We start from the raw sequence: 13,088 nt of genomic DNA, 5'->3' as shown, positions 1-13,088 counted from the left end.
GGATGGCTTCTCCAGGACCCAGTCCTATAACGAGGATGGCTTCTCCAAGACCCAGTCCTATAACGAGGATGGCTTCTCCAGGACCCAGTCCTCTAACGAGGATGGCTTCTCCAACACCAGGCTCGTGATGCAGCATGTGCAGCTTCTCCAACAGGAGGCCATGCAGTTTTGTAGCAGAGTGCCTCTGGCGAGACATCTCCCCAGGAACAGCCTTCCCTGGCACCCTAGAAGGCGGATATCCAGCAAATTCCACCAGTGCCACAGCACAGCTACTTGCCTTGACCTTGCCCTTTCCAATAAGGTCTAGACCTCAGCAGGAGAGGGGGCCCACTCTATCTCATTCCTGGGGGTAGTCACTGCTCTTTATATCAGCTATTCCTATATTCTTTAGTGTTATCTTTACTTCTTACTGGTAAATCCCTCATTGCTCTGATCCTCTGTTATAGTCAACGATTCTTTATTTTAATCTTTCCCTATTATACTACTATACTGGTTTCTATCTCCTGATTGGACCCAGACCAATACATCCCAACAATTCCTTAAGCTATTTAGTATCCTAAAGTAAAACAACTCTCTCAGCTTAAGGTATCTAGAGCGATTCTATTCTCTAACTGGATCTTCACTGTTTTCTTCTTCAACAAAGGATTGGCGGGGGTCGGAGGCAGGGGGTGAATCATATAATATCCTCGGAGATGAGATAAATCCGTGACATCATTTTTTTAAATTGGGAAATGATACTAATTACATACAGCCAGGGTTCATAACAGCTACTGATGATTATACTCCTAGGTCAGCCTATTAAATACTCTAATTGTAATACTAATTCCATCTAAGAGTGTTATCACTCCTGTTATGCCTAACCACTATTTAAAAACTTAGCCTACAATGAGTAACCACTTCACACCCATCAGAATGACTATAGTAAAAAATACAGATAACAAGGATTAGCAAAACTGTGGAGAAATCGGAGCCCTCGCACACTGCTGATGGGAGGTAAAGTGGTGCAGCTGCTTTGGAGACAGTCTAGCAGTTCCTCAAAAGCCTCAACAGAAAGTGACCATATGACTCAGCTGTTCCATTCCTAGGAATGTACCCAAAGAAACAACACCTCACAGCCACACAAAGACTTGTAAACAAATGTTTATGGTATTATATTTCCTAGTAATCGAAAAGTGGAAACAACCCAAATGTACATCAACCAATAAATGGATAAATAAAATGTGGTATATCCATATAATGAAATATTATTCAGTGATATAAAATAAAAAAGTACTGATATGTGCTACCAAATGAACTTTGAAAATATTATGTTAAGTGGAAGAACCCAGTCACTAAAGGCCACATCATTATGATCCCATTTATATGAAATATCCAAAATAGGTATATAATCTACACAGACAGAAAGTAGATTCGTGGTTACCAAGGACTAGGGGAGAAGGGGAGGGGGGAGGATGGATGCGGGTTTCTTCTTGCAGTATTGAAAATGTTCTAAAATTGATCGTGGTGATGGTTGCACAACTCTGTGGCTATACTAAAAGCCACAGAACCACATACTTCATATTGTATGAAATTGTATGGTATGTGACTTATATCTCAATAAAGCTGTTTTAAAAAAAACTCAGTCTCTGCAGGAACTTTCATAGTTCAACCATTCCTAAATTAGGATTAGGGACATATGCCCTCTGTACCTCAGTGCCTGCTTCCCATGATAGAATACAACATCCTTTTACAAAAGATCTAAACTATTGACCCTCTTTGGGTCTTTCAAAGGTGTACTCTGACTTATTTAGCCAGCAGAAGTTTAAAAAAAAGAAAAAAGCTGCAGTAAAAATCTACGCTATTCCATAAAAATTCACAGTATATATTTCCCAAGTAGGGGTAGGGATCTGTATGAGTCGACTTTTATACATTTAAAGGTGGGCTTATACTAGAATTAAATGTGGGAATTTGCCCCTATCAGCAGAAAAATCCTACATGCAGTATCAACTTGCCCTAACTACCCTATATGTAAGGAAAAGCAAGCAATTTTGTATACTCTACCTCAAGAAAAATGACACATTTTGCATCTTCTAAATTTTTTAGATTTTTCCTGCTCTTTTGCTCTTAAATAGAGCTAGTTCCAGGGGCCAGCCCAACGGCATAGCAGTTGGGTTCCTGTGCTCTGCTTCAGCAGCCCGGGGTTCACCAGTTCAGATGCCGGGTGTGGACCTACACATTGTTTATCAAGTCAGTCTGTGGTGGGCGTCCCACATATAAAATAGAGGAAGATGGGCACAGATGTTAGCTCAGAGCTGATCCTCCTCAGCAAAAAGACAAGGGGTGGCGGTGGATGTTAGCTCAGGGCTAATCTTCCTCAAAAAAAAAAAGAAGAAAGAAGAAGAAGAAAATAGAGCTAGTTCCAGAGACCAGGGAATCTAAAAACTGAAACCCTCAGTTCTCACTGGCGTAAGCCTGAAATCAAACTCATCAGTCAAGTCGAGAAGGGTGTACCCATACACAAGGCATCAGAATTTCGTCATCCTAATTTTCATTCCACAAACAAGCCATAAAAGAAAGTCTGACACACACCCCAAAGTTAAAGCTCTATGATCTAAATGTATAAATACCTCAAACACACATGGTTTTAAATTCATTTCAAGTCAAATTGCTAAGAGAAGAAGAAAAAATGCAAAGAAACATATACTGCTCACACTCCAGCGTCCAGTATAAATCTTCCACATAGAATCTGAGGAAATATGATCCCCTGTTGACTTACCTTGCTTAAGCTTGGCCCTATTCTCATTCAACCAGAACAACTTCAATATTTTACTCTCCTCTGTTCACAAATGGGTCTCTACAAGACATCATCAGAGAAAAAGCTTCCACTATTTAAAAACGTTTGAGAAACACTGCTCTAATCAACAATGACAACCTTTGTTGTTAAATACTAGCTATTGTTCTTGGAGTGGATGTGGGCAACTAGGGGAAGACTGTAGTTTAAAAAGATCTAGGTAGTTCTACCATAGGGGACGGGGAACAAGTACATTGAAAAGGCATCAGCATCATCTTTTATCAGCTTTCTCTAACTGTTTCAAGATCTGAAAAGAAGAAATCACTTTTTGATAACATAAGGAAGCTACTATTCCCCACACCAGCAATGTCAATGTGACAAATCCTGATTATTTAATAAAAATATCCCAGAGAATATGCCCAAACCCCTGGCAACATCATAAAGGAAAAAGTGAGAAACTTTGAGGGAAGGTGGTAAATAGTATCTGTTGTCTAAAGGAAAGAGGAGTAACATTCCCAGCAATAATAGGCAGATAGAGATTATTACCTCAGCCAAGCATTTAAATTGAGAAAAATATATACATTGGACATGGTCTGTGTATATTAACCTAAATTACTGTACTAAGGTATACATTTTCATCCAGTTACCTTACTCACATGATATGCAATGATTATTTTATGAATATTTTAGCTCAATCTGCAAACAGGCAAATTTATTTCACTTATATTGTTGTCATTAATTTTATCAAAAAGTACAGGTAAATCTATAAAAAGTTTACACCTGTTACCTTTCCTCATCATGCATCTTCTTTAAAAAAACAAATTTGAATGGTTCACATACCAGACCACAAAAGATGTTCAGGCACTTAAAAAGAGTCTAATTTGTTTTGCTATGTGATATTTTAATTATGCACCAAATAACAGAGTTTATTGCTTTGGGAGCAGAACCTCGCTACATTTCAATTTAATTAAATAATTTATTTAAAATAACTGTTCCCCAACTCGGATTCCTACTATTTTTAGACTTAAACAGATGCCAAAATTTCTAAATCTATATAGGTGATAGATGAGATTAAAAGTTTTACCTTGAAACACCCATTTTCCTTGCCTGACTCATAAACAAAGTTTGTTTTGTTTGTTTGTTTTTAAGGAAAGTACCACAGCCCAAAGTCAGCTCCCACTAATATCCCAAGAAAAATCAAAATATATAGGAATTACGGGACAAAAAGCGCCATGAGGCATATAAAAAATAAATAGCAAAATGACAGACATTCCTCCTTATCAGTAATTACTTTAAATGTAAGTGGGTTAAACTCTCTAATCAAAAGGCAGAGATTGGCAAAATGGATTAAAAAAACATGACCCAGGGCTGGCCCCGTGGCCTAGTGGTTAAGTTCACGCACTCCGCAGCAGGCGGCCCAGTGTTTCGTTGGTTCGAGTCCTGGGCGCAGACATGGCACTGCTCATTGGGCCACGCTGAGGCAGCGTCCCACATGCCACAACTAGAAGAACCCACAACGAAGAATACACAGCTATGTACCGGGGGGCTTTGGGGAGAAAAAGGAAAAAATAAAATCTTTAAAAAAAAAAAAAAATGACCCAACTATGTGCTGTCTACAAGAGACTCACTTTAAATCCAAAAGCACAAATAGGCTGAACATGAAAAGACAGAAAAAGTCATGCTATGCAAATAGTAACCAAGAGAGAGCAGGAGTGGATACTAATGTCAGACAAAACAGACTTTAAATCAAAAAAGATTACAAGAGACAAAGAAGGACATTATACATTACAAAAAGGTTCAAGAGAGCAAGAAAATAAGAACTGCAAACATTCATGCACCTAGTAATAGACCATGAAAATATATGAAGCAAAAGCTGACAGAATTACATGGAGGAACAGACACTCCCACAATAATAGTTGGAGACTTCAATACCCTACTCTCAATAATGGACAGAACGACCAAACAGAAGATAAGTAAGGACATAAGAGGACTTGAACAACACAATAAACCAACTAGAAATAACAGATCTATACAGAACACTCTACTTAACTAGAGCACACGGGACATTCTCCAGGACAGACCATATGATAGGCCACAAATAGTCTCAACAGACTTTAAAAGACAGATACCATACAAAGTATTTTCTATAACCAGAAGAGCTTGAAGTTCAAAATAAATAAGGAAATAAAGGAAAACTGGAAAATACACAAATTTCTGGAAATTAAACAACACATTCTTAAACAATGAGTTAAAGAAGAAATCACAAGGGAAATCAGAAAATGCTTAAAGACAAATGAAAACAAAAACTCTGCATACCAAAATATATGGGACGCAGCAAAAGTGGTGCTAAGGGGGGAACGTATGGCTATAAGCACACTTTAAAAAGACGTCAAATCAACAACCCTAACTCTACAACGTAAGGAACTAGAAAAAGGAGAACTAAACTCAAAGCCAGCAGAAGGGAGAAAATAATAAAGATTAGAGCAGAGATAAGTGGAGTCTAGAATAGAAAATAGAGAGAAAATCAACAAAATTAAAAGTTGGTTCTTTGAAAAGATTAATAAAATTGACAAGTCTTTTACAAGATTAACTAAGAAAAAATAGAGAGGACTCAAATTACTAAAATTAGAAACTGAAGTGGAGACCCTCCTACTCATTCTACAGAAACAAAAAGGATTTCAAGGGAGTACGAACAACTGTGCACCAACAAACTGGATAATCTAGATGAAACTGACAAGCTTCTAGAAACACAAAACTTACTAAGACTAAATAATGAAAAAACACAAAATCTGAAGAGCCCTCTAAGTATTAATGAGACTGAATCAGTAACCAAAAACCTAATTAGCAAACACCCCACACTTGATGGCTTCACTGGTGAATTGTACCAAACATTAAAGAACATCAATCCTTCTGAAATTCTTCCACAAAACTGAAGAGGAGGAAAGACTTTCTAACTCACTCTATGAGCCCAGCATTGCCCTGATAACAAAGCCAGACAAAAAGACATTATAAGAAAACTAGAGACCAATACCCTTCATGAATACTGATGCAAAAATCCTCAACAAAATACCAACATACCAAATTCAGCAGCATAAATGGAAATCTAAACCACAACAAGGTATCACCTCACACAATTAGGATAGTTACTATCCAAAAAAATAAAATAACAAGCGTTGGCAAGGATGTGGAAAAACTGGAACCCTTGTACACTGCTGGTGTGAATGTAAAATGGTGCAGCCACTCTAAAAACAGAATGGCAGTTCCTTAAAAGTTTTAAAATAGGGAGGGAGGAGGGAGAAAGGGGTGATGAGGCACTGTGTGTGGTGACGGATGGTAATTAGTCTTTAGGTGGTGAACATGATGTAATCTACACAGAAAACAAAATATACAACAATGTACACCTGAAATTTATATAACGTTATAAACCAATGTTACCACGATAAAATAAAATAAAAATTTAAAATAGAATTATCATATGACCCAGCAATTCCACTTCTGAGTATGTCCCCAAAATAACTGAAAGCAGAGTCTCAAAGGAATATTTGTACACCCATGTACACAGAAGCATTATTCACAACAGCCAAACGGTAAAAACAACCCAATGGTTTACTGATGGATGAACAAATAAACAAAACATGATATGTACATACAATGAAATAATATTCAGCCTTAAAAAGGAAGGAAATTCTGATACATGCTACAACATGGACGGACATAATGCTAAATGAAATAAGCCAGGCACAAAAGGGCAAATACTGTATGATTCCTCTCATACAATGTAGTACTTAGCCAAATTCATAGAGAGAGAAAGCAGAATGGTGGTCGCCAGCAGCTAGAGGAAGGAGGGAATGGGGAATTATCGTTTAATGAGTACAGTTTTAGTTTTGCAAGATAAAAAAGGTCTGGAGATGGATGGCGGTGATGGTTGCAAAACAATGTGAGTGTACTGCCTCTGAACTGTATATTTAAAAATGGTGGGACTGGCCCCATGCGCGCTCAGCTTCGGCAGCCCAGGGTTTCGCCAGTTCAGATCCTGGGCACGGACCTAGCACCACTCATCAAGCCATGCTGAGGCGGTGTCCCACATAGAAGAACTAGAAGGACCTACCACTAGAATATACAACTATGTACCGGGGGGCTTTGGAGAAAAGAAGGAAAAAGAAACATAGGCAACAGATGTTAGCAGGTGCCAATCTTTAAAAAAAAAAAAGGTTAAAATCATAAATTTCATGATCTATATATTTTACCATAATTTTTAGAAATACATTTTTTAATCAAAATATGAACTGAAAATAGGAATATGAATCAATGTTAAAAATTGGAAAAAATAAGTTTCAAATGTAAACACAAGTTAAAATTGATGAGATGAAATTAACAGATGAAGGAGATGTTTTCAACAGGCAAAGAAAAAAATCCCAGAACTCTAGAATTGAAGGCAGCTCCAGATCACCTGGTGGTCAGATGCCCTCACTTTGCAATTAGGAGAGAAGCTCATCAGGGAAGTCAGCTGTCTTGCACTCCCCATCATCAGTTCTACCTACATGCAACCAGAAACCGTGCCTGTGATAAATTAATAAATCTCGAGAGTTCTTGTCAAAAATACTGTTCTTTTCAATTCATTAAACTCTATTATATGTAGGCAGTGTTCAAGTATTTACCACCATTATTCTATCATAAATCCTTCATTGACCTTATTATCATTTTCATTCTCAGTGTAACCTATACCCTTATAATCTTCATCATCTTAAATCGTTTTCCCCATAAGACATGAGGCAAAGACAGCAAGTACTAGGCACCTCTCTCTAGGATAGTTCACCCTCAGCCTGAATTAAGTGAGAAACAAACAGAGATTAAGAAGGGAAGCTGAGTAGTTTGTTTTGGCTTTTCTTCTTTTTAGCTTATGATCTTGATATCAGCTGAGCTTTTCACACTGTGCCTTCACTTTGCCTAGTATGTAAAATACAAAAACATTAGACTGAATATTTACATGGCAATGTACTACCAAATCTTTTTGTTTTTAGATAGTGTAATTTCAGATTACTAATACTACAGTCCCTTGTATCAGCACCAGACTAAAATCCTTAAGAAAGCTCTCAATTTTCTGTAAAAAACTTTTACTATGCTTAAATTTTTTTGAAGAAGGCCTTTACCAGGGCCCAAAAGTCTAAAGCAAAAACAGACTAGAGATTGACACTACCACCTCCCTTCCTAATCAAAGTTTGCTGGGAATGCTCTATGATTTATAGCAGAAGTCCTTAAAGTGTGGTCCATGGACCCCTGGGGTCAAGACATCTTTTAAGGAGGTCCACAAGGTCAAAACTATTTTCATAATACTACTAAAATATTATTAGCCTTCTTAATTGTATTAACACTTACACTTACGGTACAAAAGCAATGGTGTGTAAAATTTCTGGCATCTTGGAACAAATTATGGTAGTGGTACCAAACCACACTATTAGTTATTGTATTTTTCACCATCAAGTGTAGTTATAAAAGAAAGAGGCTTTTTCACTTAAGAATGTCCTTAAAATGTAAAAATTAGGGGCCGGCCCCGTGGCCGAGTGGTTAAGTTCCCGCGCTCAGCTTCAGCGGCCCAGGGTTTCACCAGTTCAGATCCTGGGCGCGGACCTAGCTGGGCTCATCAAGCCATGTTGAGGCGGCACCCCACAAAGGACAACTAGAAGGACCTGCAGCTAGAATATACAACTATGTACTGGGGGGCTTTGGGAAGAAGAAGAAGGGGAAAAAAACAGTACAAATTATTTATTTTATTAAATCTCGGCCCTTGAATATACATCCTTTTAATATTCTGTGACACAGAATGGTAAGTATGCATGAAGGCTACCTTTGCTGCTGTTAGTACCATGGAGTCCATTCCGACTCCTAGCGACCCTGTGTCCAGCAGAGTGGAACCTGCCTGATCTTTTTGTGCCTTCCGCTCCCCTTCCAGCACTGTATCAGAGAATGCTCCACTGCTATTCACAGGGTTTTCAAAGGCCAATTTTTTCAGAAGCGGGTGGCCAGGTCCTTCTTCCTAGTCTGCCTTAGTCTGGAAGCTCTGCTGAAACTTGTCCACCATGAGTGACCCTGCTGGTATTTGAAATATCAGTGGCACAGCCTTCAGCATCACAGCATCACAACAACACGCAGCTGTCACAGTGTAACAAGTGAGAGATGGTGGTGTGGTTCCCTAAGCAGAAAGGAACTGCGACGCAGCAGTGAGAGCCTCTCAAACTATAACCACTAGGCCACCAGGGTTGGCTACATCCTGAATTACAATAGCTGATGGCTGTCTCAAGGAAAAATGCTGTGTCACTGAACTGAGAGCTTGAACTAGCCCCTTTTATTATGAAAACACTATCTTTACTTGAAAGAATGACTAAGGTTATTCAGACTAAGGTATTATGGCAGAGGTTCTCTCAGAGATGAACAAAGTCTGCCTGCACTTCTAGGAAACAACTGGCAGTCATATTTGTTGCCAATGATAAAATATGAGCTTTTAAACAAAAACCAGATTTCTGGAAAACTCATATCTACTATCATGTCATGACCTGGACAGCTTCCCAATAATTTGTTTCTGATAGAATGAGTGGTGATATTAACAAATGTGACTTTTTGATATTATATAATGAAATGTATCAACATTTGGAAGATCTGCATAACTGACTGAACTAATATTTACCAGTGATCAAGGCATGATGTTATAAAACTCAAACATGATTCTATAAGATCCATTCAAAGTTCAGACCAATGGATTTTAATACAACATTATGAAAAAGTCCACAGATAGGATTTCAGATTCTATATTGCAAATAACTAAAAAACTACCACATGTTGAGTTTTCACGTAGTACCAAACAAGAATATCCACAATTATCTGAAAAGGCTATTGAAATATCCCTCCCTTTTCCAGCCATTAACTGTGTAAGGCTGGATTTTCTCCCTCTGTATACTTCAACCCACACAACATATTGCAATAGACCGAATGCAGAAGCAGATATGAGAAACGAGCTGTTTCTATTAAACCAGATATTACAGATTTACAAAAATATAAAACAATGCCACTCTCCTACCTTGTTTGGAAAAAGTCATTTTTTATTAAAAAGTCATTTTTAAGTGAATTAATAGAAAATTTTATATTTCTGTTTCAATCTGTAATATAAAAAGTATAGAGAGATATAATCCACAAAAGCTCTTTGGCGTGCTCAATAATTTTTTCAGAGTATAAAAGCATCCTTAGATCAAAAGTTTGAAAACACCTGATTTAAAGAACAGAGTATTCATAGCAGATCCCTGTAAACCAGGAAGAGCAACAGTACATAAAATCATTAATTTAAAAACAAACTTCCCTAGGACAATTACATGAAAGCTGAAAAGGAACACAATGTCAAAGCAAAATTAACCTCACTCTGTGCAAGATCAATAAAGAAGAAAACAAATCCAAAAAGGAAAGCGTACACGAAACTGACTTTATATATCCTGGAAACATCATGCAATATCTTATCAGATAAAAACATATATACCCCTCAAGAGTTTGATAGATAATATTTTTGATAGCAGCACATGACAGTCAAAGAAATGCACAATCACAAATTCAAAAACAGGTGACTAAAATAGCAGCCAACAGCACCAGGAGGGAGACAATCCAAGGTCCTGTCAGAGGGTTCAAACAGGGCACTTGAGCAGCTCTCCAGCAGCATCCCAGGGCACCCAGCTCAGGCTCCCAGCTGTTCTATTTAAAACTAAATTGCATGCTTCCAAGGCAGGACAGTGAAACTAAGCTCTCATTTAGTCTCAAAGAAGCAAATGGGTCATAGAGGAATAAACTGCACTAATAATGCTCCATCAGCCCAAAGTTATTCTTCGGCTTACTAGATCCCATGGAAGACTGAGGAAAAGCAGCAGCATTTCCCGAGCGCTAACTATGTACGAGGCACTGTGGGCTAAGCACTTCATGTGTATTAACTCATTTAATACTCAAGACCATCTTAAGGGTATAACCATTATTATTCCCACTTTTGGAGTTGAGAAAATTGAAGCACAAAGAGGATAAATAACTTGCCTAAAGCAAAGCCCGGATTCAAAGCCAGCCAGTCTGGCTCTGAGGCCCGATTAGCCACTACACTATAGTACACAGGCACAGTAACCAGCAACAATATACAAAGTTTGAAATTCAGCGCCCACTCTAAACACTTCCTAGTGTTTACATGGAGACCCACCGCCTAAGGGAAGCTCCCAACCTGCAGAGAGCCTTCTGACAGGGTGATGCATTGTTCAACTTCCAGGTACTAGGGGACTTCAAGCAAGAAGAGCAGAATTTGAAAGATGAATTTTTTTTAAAACTCCAAAATGCAGACTATAATACAAATTAGGGAATTTCACAAGTCTTGACCTCTCTTCTCTTTGCTATCAGAGATAAAACCATTATCATACAGAAGTTTAGCTAGACTGTTCTAAAGAGAATAGCGCCTCAATTCAAAGCTTTGTAAAAATTGCTTCTACAAAAGTTAAATTACATTAATACATTTAAATGTTTTTGCGAGACTGCAGTTCTAAATATGTGTTGAAGCCATTCAAGGCAGAATTTTGAAGTCATTAACCTCTAATTTCCTTCAAGAACTTAACTCAAGTGGAAAGGGACACTGAACAAGTCACATTACAACTCTGCTTAAGGATGAGAAATAAGGAGTGGATAAGGAACCGCCAACTCTCTCATAGTAATTACATAGGAAATGCTTATAGATCTTCCAGGGTTTTTTTTTTTTTTTGGTTGGTTGGTTTTGATTAACATTTGGCACATGTTTAAAAATATGTACCATTTAAAGTGCCTTAAATACACTACTACTTATTTGGCCTCCCGCCACAATACAATGACAAAAATAACTTTCTGGTTTTCTCAGGAAAGAAGACAATTTATAAGAATTATTCAGAAGTTAACAAATAAAGTGATAACTCCATTTACACGAGATAACACGGACATAAAAGAGAAGTGAAAATGAGTGATCGAGATAACTGTTAAAGTCCTTTCTAATGACAAATTGTCATGCATTATAATTAAACACTGCTACAATTTTGAACACGTGAAGAAAAAAAAAAACACCCACACAGAGCTAATATCGCCAATGAAAATTCCCGCTAAGTGTTAGAACGTCTTAGGCCATCAGCAGTGCCAGACCTTCAGACACTTGAGCAAGCTACACTAAAACGAGAAATGGGCTGTAAGTTAGCGATATTCACATCGATTACACTAAAATGTACCAAAACTCCCTTCGATCACGAGAAAATGCCCAGGAAAGGAAACCAACCGACTCAGAACCGCACAGGTACTCCCAGGCGTAAGCGGCACCAGGCGGCAGCGGCCGTGGAGCCCGGCAAGCCCCGGCGCTGGGCTGGCAGGAGTCCTTGAACACCTGCGATTCAGAAGCCGCAACTCAGGCAGGAAGGCCGTAGGGACACTGCACTGTCATCGAGGGCGATCGGATACAGGTTCAAATCAAACCACAAGGTGACAAGATGTAAACAGAGAACACACTTCAGGCCAAGCCCCGCACTGAGAGGAAGCAAACCTCGCCTCGCCGCCGTCACACTCACCAGCCCACCTGGCAGCCGGCGCACCGAGGGGCGGGGGCCCGGCGGGTGGGGACGCGGGGCGCGCGCTCGGCCCCAGCCCGCCGCCCTCGGCTCTGCTCCCGCCGCACCGCGGCTACCGGCGCTCGGGGCCCAAGAGGAAAGGCAGGGCACGGGGGCCGCCTCTGCGCGGGGACCCTCCGCGGGGACTGGGGCGGGGGCGACCGACCGTCCGGAGGTGGGGGCTGGGTGGGGCGTTTTCCAAAAAGCGGCCACAGCCCCAACCCATCGGGGGTTTCCCTCACGACTCGGCCCACCCCCCGAAAGACACGCGTTCCCCGACCTGTCAGGAGAGGGGCGGAGGGGTCCAGGGCGCAGACGGCGGCGAGCCCGGGGCCGCTGCTGCCCGCTTCCCCCGCCCCCGGACGCCGCAGCCGCGGAGAGCCGAGGGACGGCCGGCCGGGACGCGCGGACGGCGGCGGGGCGCTCACCGGCTCCAGGATGGGGCGCTGGCAGGGCCTGGGCACAGCCGCAGCACCCGGCTCGGCGCCGACAGCGCCAGCGGCTGCTCCCTGGGCGCACGGCGAACCCCTCGCCGCCCGCCGCCCGGTGTGTTCATACAAACCCCGGTGGCAGGCAGGCGAGGCGGCGGCGGCGGCGGCGGCGGCGGAACCTGCCCGCATCCCGGGCAACGTCAGCGCGGCGCCCCGCCCCCCGCGCGCCTCGCCAGCCGGCTCGCGCGCGCCGGGGGG

The 13,088-nt window shown here is 40.7% G+C and overlaps 1 protein-coding gene across 4 annotated transcripts in view; it reads right to left on the bottom strand.

Moving 5' to 3' along the window:
* AGTPBP1 (ATP/GTP binding carboxypeptidase 1) overlaps positions 1-13,003 on the bottom strand; it is a 175,696-nt gene extending 162,693 nt beyond the window's left edge. For 3 of the 4 annotated variants that reach the window (XM_046664863.1, XM_046664865.1, XM_046664866.1), the window contains exon 1: positions 12,828-13,003. The gene's annotated coding sequence lies outside the window, so the exon portion shown is untranslated. Of the gene's footprint in view, positions 1-12,679 lie in introns of all 4 variants that reach the window. The other variant, XM_046664864.1, reaches the window with a different exon arrangement.
* Between the last annotated feature and the right edge of the window lie 85 nt (positions 13,004-13,088).

This window comes from Equus quagga, chromosome 6 (genome assembly GCF_021613505.1).
Source record: "Equus quagga isolate Etosha38 chromosome 6, UCLA_HA_Equagga_1.0, whole genome shotgun sequence".
NCBI lineage: Eukaryota > Metazoa > Chordata > Mammalia > Perissodactyla > Equidae > Equus > Equus quagga.
This window is presented reverse-complemented; position numbering and strand designations above follow the sequence as displayed.